This window comes from Podarcis filfolensis, assembly GCF_964270895.1.
Source record: "Podarcis filfolensis genome assembly, chromosome: 6".
NCBI classification, from domain to species: Eukaryota; Metazoa; Chordata; class Lepidosauria; order Squamata; family Lacertidae; genus Podarcis; species Podarcis filfolensis.
Window position 1 is genome coordinate 14,049,826 of NC_139609.1, and position 9,284 is coordinate 14,059,109.

The following is a 9,284-nucleotide window of genomic DNA, read 5'->3' on the forward strand; positions in this document are numbered from 1 at the left end:
GGTAATCAATATGGCCTTTGACAGTCCACCCCCCCCCCCCCAAAAAAAAAAACCCTCCAGTGATCTTCATTGTATAATCTTTTTGGGTGTTATTCATGCTTGCAAACTCTGTGAGGTCCTTAGCAGGCCACTAAGTGCAAGGAGGCAGTGAGAGGTTTTACTTTCTTGGGTTTCATGATCACTGCAGATGGTGACAGCAGTCACGAAATTAAAAGACGCCTGCTTCTTGGGAGAAAAGCAATGACAAACCTAGACAGCATCTTAAAAAGCAGAGACATCACCTTGCCGACAAAGGTCTGTATAGTTAATGCTATGGTTTTCCCAGTAGTGATGTATAGAAGTGAGAGCTGGACCATAAAGAAGGCTGATCGCCAAAGAATTGATGCTTTTGAATTATGGTGCTGGAGGAGACTCTTGAGAGTCCCATGGACTGCAAGAAGATCAAACCTATCCATTCTGAAGGAAATCAGCCCTGAGTGCTCCCTGGAAGGACAGATCCTGAAGCTGTGGCTCCAGTACTTTGGCAACATCATGAGAAGAGAAGACTCCTTGGAAAAGACCCTGATGTTGGGAAAGATGGAGGGCACAAGGAGTAGGGGACGACAGCGGATGAGATGGTTGGACAGTGTTCTTGAAGCTACCAGCATGAGCTTGACCAAACTGCGGGAGGCAGTGGAAAACAGGAGTGCCTGGCGTGCTCTGGTCCATGGGGTCATGAAGAGTCAGACACGACTAAACAACAACAACAAGTGCAAGGAGGATGAAGAGGCTGCATAATATGTGCTTGATAGCTGTTTGTTATTATTGTTTTTAAGTGAATTGGTTTACTTTTAAAGAAATCAGTAGATTTTTTAAAAAAAGAAAAGAGAGAGAGAGAGAGAGTTAAAAAGGAAGGATTTCCTTTAAAACCACAATTAGCAAGCATGCTGATCTCAGGTGCTTAGTAGCCAATCTCCTTAGCGCCTGTACTTCAGTAAAACCCAGGAAAAAGTTCCTCCGATTTTTATTTTTATTTTCATTGGGAGTTGAGGGCAGCTGTGGAGACTGCAAATGTTTCATGGGGTGGGGGGAATATTATTTTTTAGGCTGGTGAATGACCCACTTTCAGCAGAGGAGTATTTATGGAAGATAGATATGATAACTGTGAATAGAGTTGTTGCTAAATTGCAGAAAGGGATATCGGTGAGATATTTTGCCCAGCCTCAGATGGTAATAATGCTTCGAAGAACATTAGATCAAATTGCTATCTCACATATGAGGAGGCCTCTCACCTTTGTTGCACACGGTTAATTCATCACTATCAGGCAGATCACAGGCAGGTTGCATCCCTTTAAATACTTTATTTCAAGATTCCCATCAGCTGACCAGGAAAACTGTGGTCATGTGGGAAAGAGACACATTACTAGTCCTCCCCATCTGATTTTTTCATGCTCCTAATATCAGAACAACATATGAGAAGGAGCTATAAGGATCTACAGTGCTAGTAAGTTGAATTGGGTTGCCTTGTGTGATTTAAATGAGTGAGCAGATAATTCCTTATTATTACTATAATCAGGCAATGGCAATTAATTCTGACTTCCCAGTGTGTTTGCTAATAAAAGAATTTTCCTCATAATCAACATAACCATGACATGCTGGGCAAGATTATTAAAAAAGAAAGAAAAAAGCAGTGTGTTATTTCATTAAATTGTGGCACTGCACTTACTAGCCTACAACGACTTGTTGTTCACTTGGAACTTGGAAACTAGGAACTAGCACTTACTAGCCTCAAGAGAAAAAGCCACTAGCAAGGTAGAGTCTGTGTAAATAGTTAAAAATCTATTGTATTGCTTCATCTGTCTATTAGGAAATATTTCTAGTGGATTATTAATTAACACAGGTTTTTGTTGCCTTGTTTACAAAAAACAAGAGACGGAGGACTGTATTGTCTTGCCATTCTGAGCCCTGAAATAAGATGTTGTAGTATGAAGTGTTTCAATTAATGGATGGTTGAAACCCTACATTTTTTCCCAGGACACTCCATCCCATTCCCTCACCCAGTTTCCTATTTCCTCTCCAAATACCAGCTAGAATTGCATGGATACTGGGCATCTTCAATCTTCTCCGGTCTGCTTTGAGGTTGCCCCCTTCCCCAAAGATTTGTTGTACTTCCACAAACCTTGGGGCTTCTCCAAGCATGATATCCCCCTCTTGTATGTGGTTTTGGTTACATAAGAACCAGCGCTTGAGATCAATGATTGAGATCACTGTCTGCTATTTTATCAATGACTGAGGATTTGCAAATCTAACTGGTTGTCGTCAGCATCTCCAACAACCTTGTCCTCGCCTGCCCCACTCCTGACTTTCCTACATCATCTGAGTTCTTAACTGAAGAGAAAGCTTTGAGGGGTGTTCAGCAAAATGTGATTTGAAGCCCATTTCAATTGGGGGCAAAGTGTAGGTTCCCAGTCCATTCAGGAATATTGTAGGTGACCAGTCCATTCAGGAATATTGTAGGGCTCACGTGTGTTCTTTTGCATGAACGAGGAAGGACCAATGTTGTTGTGGAATTTGAAAGAAAAGGAAGAAGAAGGTTGCAAAATTTTGAAGAATTTGAATTTTGATGGATAGCTGTGTTTCGTTCTGCGTACTGGGTGGTATTCAACTTTGATCTACTGATATTAATGGGCCCAGCTTAGTTGTGTTCATTAATTTCAAACATAGCTGAATACCATTCATCTTTTGAGAAATGTTCTAGAGAGGATGATCAGGTCAGAAGGATGAGTGGGAGGAACTCAAAGAGCTAGAGTTTGATGATCCCAGGAAGGACCCCAGTGGTTTGGGATAGGCTCCGTTGACTCCACAAGAGTAAGAAGCTGTGCGTCCTGAAAATGTAGGAACAGATCCCAAGGAGAGATCAAGCAGAATCTCTCTCTCTCTCTCTGTGCATCATGTAATCCATGAAGGAGGGATCATGTAAGCTTGCACCCAAGTTTAGAGCATGTGTTTAGAACTATATTCTGTACTTTCTACCCAGCAGGATTTTGCCTGTATTCTCCTCGCAGCTGCATGGAACAATACATGACTGAGACCTTGAATCTGCAAGGAAAGCATTTTAAATTTACTTAACAGTGCCTGGTCAGCTCATTGCTATAGGAGTAGAAATAGGTCAGCTGCTGTGTACAGCTGAACAAGATAAAAAGCTTTAACAACCTAAATCTCTAATGCTATTTAGGGATATTGCACTTTAATTTTTGTGAGCTTAATCTCCTCTACTGGGGCTCCCTCCCTGCAAGAGGGTGTGCAAAGCCCCATGTTTTGGCACCAAGCCATTTTCTTTTATTGGCCCTCCATGAGTCCATAGGGATTCATATTTTATTTCCCCACAGCCTTGCCTACGTACTATACTCATTTGAGCATTAAAGATTTTGGCAGAAACCAAAACCTGAGCTTCAGTTCTTCACCCAGCAAGAGCCAGGACATTATGTAAGTTCACATTAAAATGTGAATTGAATTGAATTTCTCCTTGATCCCTACTTGCCACACTATCCAGTCAGTTGGATGGGTCATTAAGGAGGTCACAGAGGATAAAGACTTGTTCATTTATCATGTGGGAACAGTTGAGAATGGGAGATTAAAAGATTGTTTAGCAGTGTTGTGCTTTGACACACAGAACATTTTGATATTTTTGTTATACAGTGGTACCTCTGAATACGAACGGGATCCGTTCTGGAGCCCCATTTGCATCCTGAAGTGAACGCAACCCATGTCTGCGTGTGCGCGGGTCACGATTCACCACTTTTGTGCTTGTGTGTGACATCATTTTGACTGTCTGCGCATGCGTGAGCGGCAAAACCCAGAAGTAACACATTCCGTTACTTCTGGGTCGCCGCAGAGCGCAACTCAAAAGTGCTCAACCTGAAGCAACTTCAACCTGAGGTAATCAGAAGTCCAACAATCTTAAGTCAAATGAAAGAACAACCGGGAATAACACATCCATTTGGTGGCAGTACTGAGGTTCACCAGAGGTAAATATTGACAGAGGACTAAGTTAGTTGGTTTGCTAGCCTCCCTTCTCTGTCTTGTGGTACAGGGCTATTGTTCTTGCTGGTTGATTTAGTTATGTGAAAGTTTACAGTGTTGGAGATAGTTTTGATTCCTTCTGTCTGCAACCCCTTGCTCACTTCTTTACTTCCAGCTGTGCCAGGGATAAACTCTGTTTCAGGCAGCTATAACAAATTACCCAAAGTAAGGGTTTTTGAATCATGACTGCTGAATTTATCAGTGCAAAGCTGTGGAGTGGAAAATGTTTGGCAATAAATGTGTGATTTTTAAAAGTAGAAAAGTGACAATCATACATTTGCAGTGGGAGGCTGCAAAGTGAAGTGGAGTGAATTTATGAGAAACCTTTAAATGCGATGTGAGATAAGGAGCTTCTGGGAAGCTTTAAACGAGGGGCAGGAAATGGATATATTTTTGGTTGTGCTGAAGAATAGAAAAGACAGAAGAGGGTTATAAAATATGTAAATAACTTTCTGTCAGGCAGTTCAGTAGCTATAAAAAAAAATAACTACGCTTCCTTCCCCCCTCTTCTTTATTAAGCTTTACAAAGGTTTCTTCTCATAATCAGTTAGCATGTCTTGTTGTGGTGTTGCTTCAGATTTCTGTTCTTCATTTTTAAAACTTGCATATTTTATTCATGTTTATGTTATACACCTTTGTAATGAAAAGAATATTATGTTGTGTTGTTATCATGAAAGTCCTTTTGAAAGCTTTTACAGCAGCAAAGAACAGCCCCTAGAAATAAATAAATTGGCTGCAAGAATAGCTCAGATCAATTGGAAATTAGCCATAGATAATTTGAAGACCTTCATCAGGCCCTCCAAGTGACCCTATTTTCCAGGGACAGTCCTGGATTAACAGAAGCCATCCTGGTTTCTGATTTGATCCCAGAATGTCTTGCTTTTCCATAGGACATCCCTTTTTTTAATCAGAGAAATTTTGGAGGGTATGGAGTTAGGTGGTGCCCAGGCCAATGAGATAAGTAACTATATAACCTTTGGAAGACATCTGAAGGCAGACATTTTATAATGTTTAATGTTTTATTGTGTTTTTATATGTGGTAGAAGCCAGCCAGAGTGGCTGGGGCAATCCAGTCAGATGGGCAGGGTATAATACAGTGGTGCCTCACAAGACGAAATTAATTCGTTCCGTGAATTTTTTCGTCTAGCGAATTTTTCGTCTTGCGAAGCACGAAATCCCATAGGAATGCACTGAAAATCAATTAATGTGTTCCTATGGTCAAAAAAAGTCCAAACAAAGCCAAATTTGGTACAACAAGAGTTTATTAAGTGCTCTTTAAAGTCACACATACTGTAAAGAGCATTTCAAAATTCAAACCCAGAAATTTTTTTAAAAAACAGCAGAGTGGCCCAATGGTCACAGAAAATCATAAAAATGCAGAAAAAAACAAGCTTCCAGATTCTTGCAAACCCCTCCCCAACTGTTCCACCAGCCACCCAGCACACAGAAATTCAAATCCAGATTTTTTTAAAAAAAACAGCAGAGTGCCCCGATGGTCACAAAAAATCATAAAAATGCAGGGGGGAAAAACAAGCTTCCAGATTCTTGCAAACCCCTCCCCAACACCAAGTCCTTGAATTCCAAACACCCCAACCCAAAATCCAACCCCCCCCAAAAAAAGTTTTAAAAGCTTAACTTACCAAATGGCTGCAAAATAAGTTTTGGAAAAGCTTCAAAAATCACCAAAGTCTTAAAAAACCTCAAAAAAGGATACTATGTACACTGCGTTCTATGAGTTGCTCCTCGAAGTCAAGTCGCAACTGTATTAACAGTGTTAAGAAAAAGGAAACAAACTTGCAAGACGTTTTCGTCATGCGAAGTAAGCCCATAGGGAAATTCGTCTTGCGAAGCAGCTCAAAAAATGGAAAACCCTTTCGTCTAGCGAGTTTTCCGTCTTGTGAGGCATTCGTCTTGCGGGGCACCACTGTAATTATAATTATTATTATGGAATATGCCGTCTCTATTTTCTTCAGAGAAATGTTGAAGGATATGCTTTATGTTTCAGGCTTCATCTAATTCACATTTTATTGCTCTGATTTTTATACTGCTGCTATTTTTAATGTTGATTTAACAGAGTCAACAGAGCAGATTCACCAGAAGTCTCAAAGCAGTTTACAGATTTCAACAAAAAGAAATCAACATACAAATGTAGGAATCAATCATGTATGCTGCTTTGGATAGACTAGAGAAAGACTGGTCACGAGGACTGGATGATATCTGGTTTTCAACATTGTGATATATCACCAGCTAAACATTGAATATACCAATATATCATGATGTCCGAAATAAGGGTGGAGATATGTAGAGGCATTGGCTGCTTTCATGGTTTGTGATTTTTGTATTGTGATTTTTGCCAGCACCTGCTCTTGTGATTCGCTGCTCCCCTGCAGGAGGCAGGGGAGAGCTGAGCTGGCAGAGTTAACAGGGGCTGCAGGAATCAAGAGAAGCATTGGCTGGCTTCACGGGTTTTCCCCACATTGAGAAACTGGTGACTGGGAGTGGCTGCGGAGACCATATAACACTGGTCCTGAAAGATCTACATTGGCTCCATGTATGTTTCCAAGCACAATGCAAAGTGTTGGTGCTGACCTTTAAAGCCCTAAAGGGCCTCGGTCCAGTATACCTGAAGGAGCATCTCCACCCCCATAGTTCAGCCTGAGGTCAACTGAGGTCCAGCTCCGAGGGCCTTCTGGCGGTTCCCTCACTGCAAGAAGTGAGGTTACAGGCAACCAGACAGAGGGCCTTCTTGGTGGTGGCGCCCACCCTGTGGAATGCCCTCCCATCAGATGTCAAGGAAATAAAAAACTATCTGACTTTAAGAAGTCATCTGAAGGCAACTTTGTTTAGGGAGGTTTTTAATGTTTGATGTTTTATCATGTTTTTAATATTCTGCTGGGAGCCGCCCAGAGTGGCTGGGGAAATCCAGCCAGATTGGGGGGCGGTATAAATAATTTGTTGTTGTTGTTGTTGTTGCATAGCAACAACACACCATGATTTGCAATACATTGCCAGGTCAAAAATTATGAAACAGATATCATGATATGGACTTCAAACCAGATGTGGATGGTATATCAATATAATAGCCAGCCCCAGTGGTCCCCATCAGGACTGTGAGGAAACAGAGCATTGTGATATCAGGGTAAGTTGTAGCTGGCGTCAGAAGAGCAGGAGGGAAGAATTAGCTATGTAAATGCTTGTTTTCACAACAAGGTTCATTATTTTTATCATTGGGGCTTCTGCTGGGTCATGTGGGATGACAACATTCACCGCTCAAGGATTGTGTGCAGTTGGATGAGCGAGCCAAATTTCAGTGTCGTCCCCAACAAATGCAGCTCACCCCATGGAGCGTGATTCTTTGAAAAATCGCACACGGCAATTGCATTTTATTAGTTCAGAGACTTCATTTCCCCAAACCTCAGATTGCTACAAATCCTCTGTAAACACGAGGACACAAAGGAAGAATGCTTTCAGTACCAAAAAAAAAAAAAAAAGTTGATTGCTTTCTGTAGCACTTCCTCCTAAGCAAACCACAGGCTTCCAAAGATGCTCAACATTAGTAAACAGCTTACATCACACCTCATGTAATGAATTTATTTCGGCATTAATAAACATGAAAACACTTTGCTGCTGTCAAGGAAGAAAAAAACCTCTGGAAATAGCTATTGTCCCAAAGGTATTCCCCCACACAAATCACAGGAAGCGGCATTTTTGCTTGGCTCAATAGAAATTTCAGTGCAAAATCCCCCTGAAATATTAAGCCTTCTATGAAGTCATTAAAGTTCAAAACTTTAAAACATTTACCAGAGTTTTCAGCCTGCGCAGACAGCAGGGTTTATTTGTTGTTCTTTTAATCCTGGATTGTAAAGACCCAAATTAACAGAGCATGCCAGTTTACACACTGGAAGACAAAATCTTTACGGATAAAATCAATATGAAGAAGAAGCTACTTGGTATACAGGGAGGACTTTAAATCAAGGAAACAGACTACTGATAAATATAAATGTATTGAAAGGCCCAGAAACTGGAATCTGAGAATCAAACCCGAGATCTGCTGGAATGAGGGAATTTGGATTTGACATATCTTGGGTTTTCCCTGCTGATCCTGAGCTACACCTAGACAAGCTCCTTAGCCCAGCTCATATGGCAGAACGTAAGCCACTGTGAGTCCCCCATAAGAGGGCATGGCTTCCTCTTCCTCCTATCTTTTTAAAATACTGCTTAATGCACTGATGCCCCCACCTGCTACTGCTATCTGCTGCAGCCATACCCCACCCAAACTTGTTAGGAATTTTCTCCTGTCTTCATTACTCAAATGGGTAATTCAAACCAATTGGGGTCAACACATAATCACAACTGCATGAAATCAGGCAATTTTGGCTTTGTGCTGATACCACCAAGGGCAAAACTAAGTCAATTCAGAATCAAGGCAGTGCATGTGAAATCAATTCAGAATCAAGGCAGTGTATGTGAAGTCAGTTCAGAATGAAGGCTGAATATGTGAGCAATAGCCCAAGTAATTTCCGAGGGGCTCACTTTTCAACGTTGCCAAATATGTTCACAAACGCACATAGAAAGTAATTTTGACTCAGCCTTAACAGGCTGTCAAGCAGTTCATTGCTGTGTCCATAAAACCTCAAAAGTCTGTAGCAGAGAACTGAACTGACCATTCTGGCAAAAAGCAATTTTTTTTTTGGTGGGGGGGAGTTGTCCTACTTTTTCCTGGGTTGAAATTTATCCTAGTAGCTAATGAAAAGTTTATGTCAAGGAAGCAGACCCCAGGAACAAGTTTCCCAAGACAACTTTGAGGGGATGGCGCATGAAAAAATAACTTGACAGTGTCCTCTTAAACAACTAGTGAGTGGTATAATTGGATGCTATTTTCCCAATCTCATTAGCATATGTTATCGGGAGCTGGAATTAATTTGCTGTCAGTTTTCTCTGTTGCTTTTTGAGATATTGAAAAGTGCACAGAAATATATATATGAAATCAGAGAGATCTATAAATACCCCAATCCCTGTACCACAATGACCTTTTCAATATTCTGTGTTTAGGCCACTTGACCATTTTGTGTCTCCGTTAATTACAGTCTTTTCCTGATGGGGGGAAAAAGGGAAATACTTTAACCCTGAGTCCTAAAGCATAATGACATAGTTGGAAAGAAAGTTCATGATGCATCTAGCACAGGCGTTAAGAACCTGATGCTAGACTCCAACTCCCATCA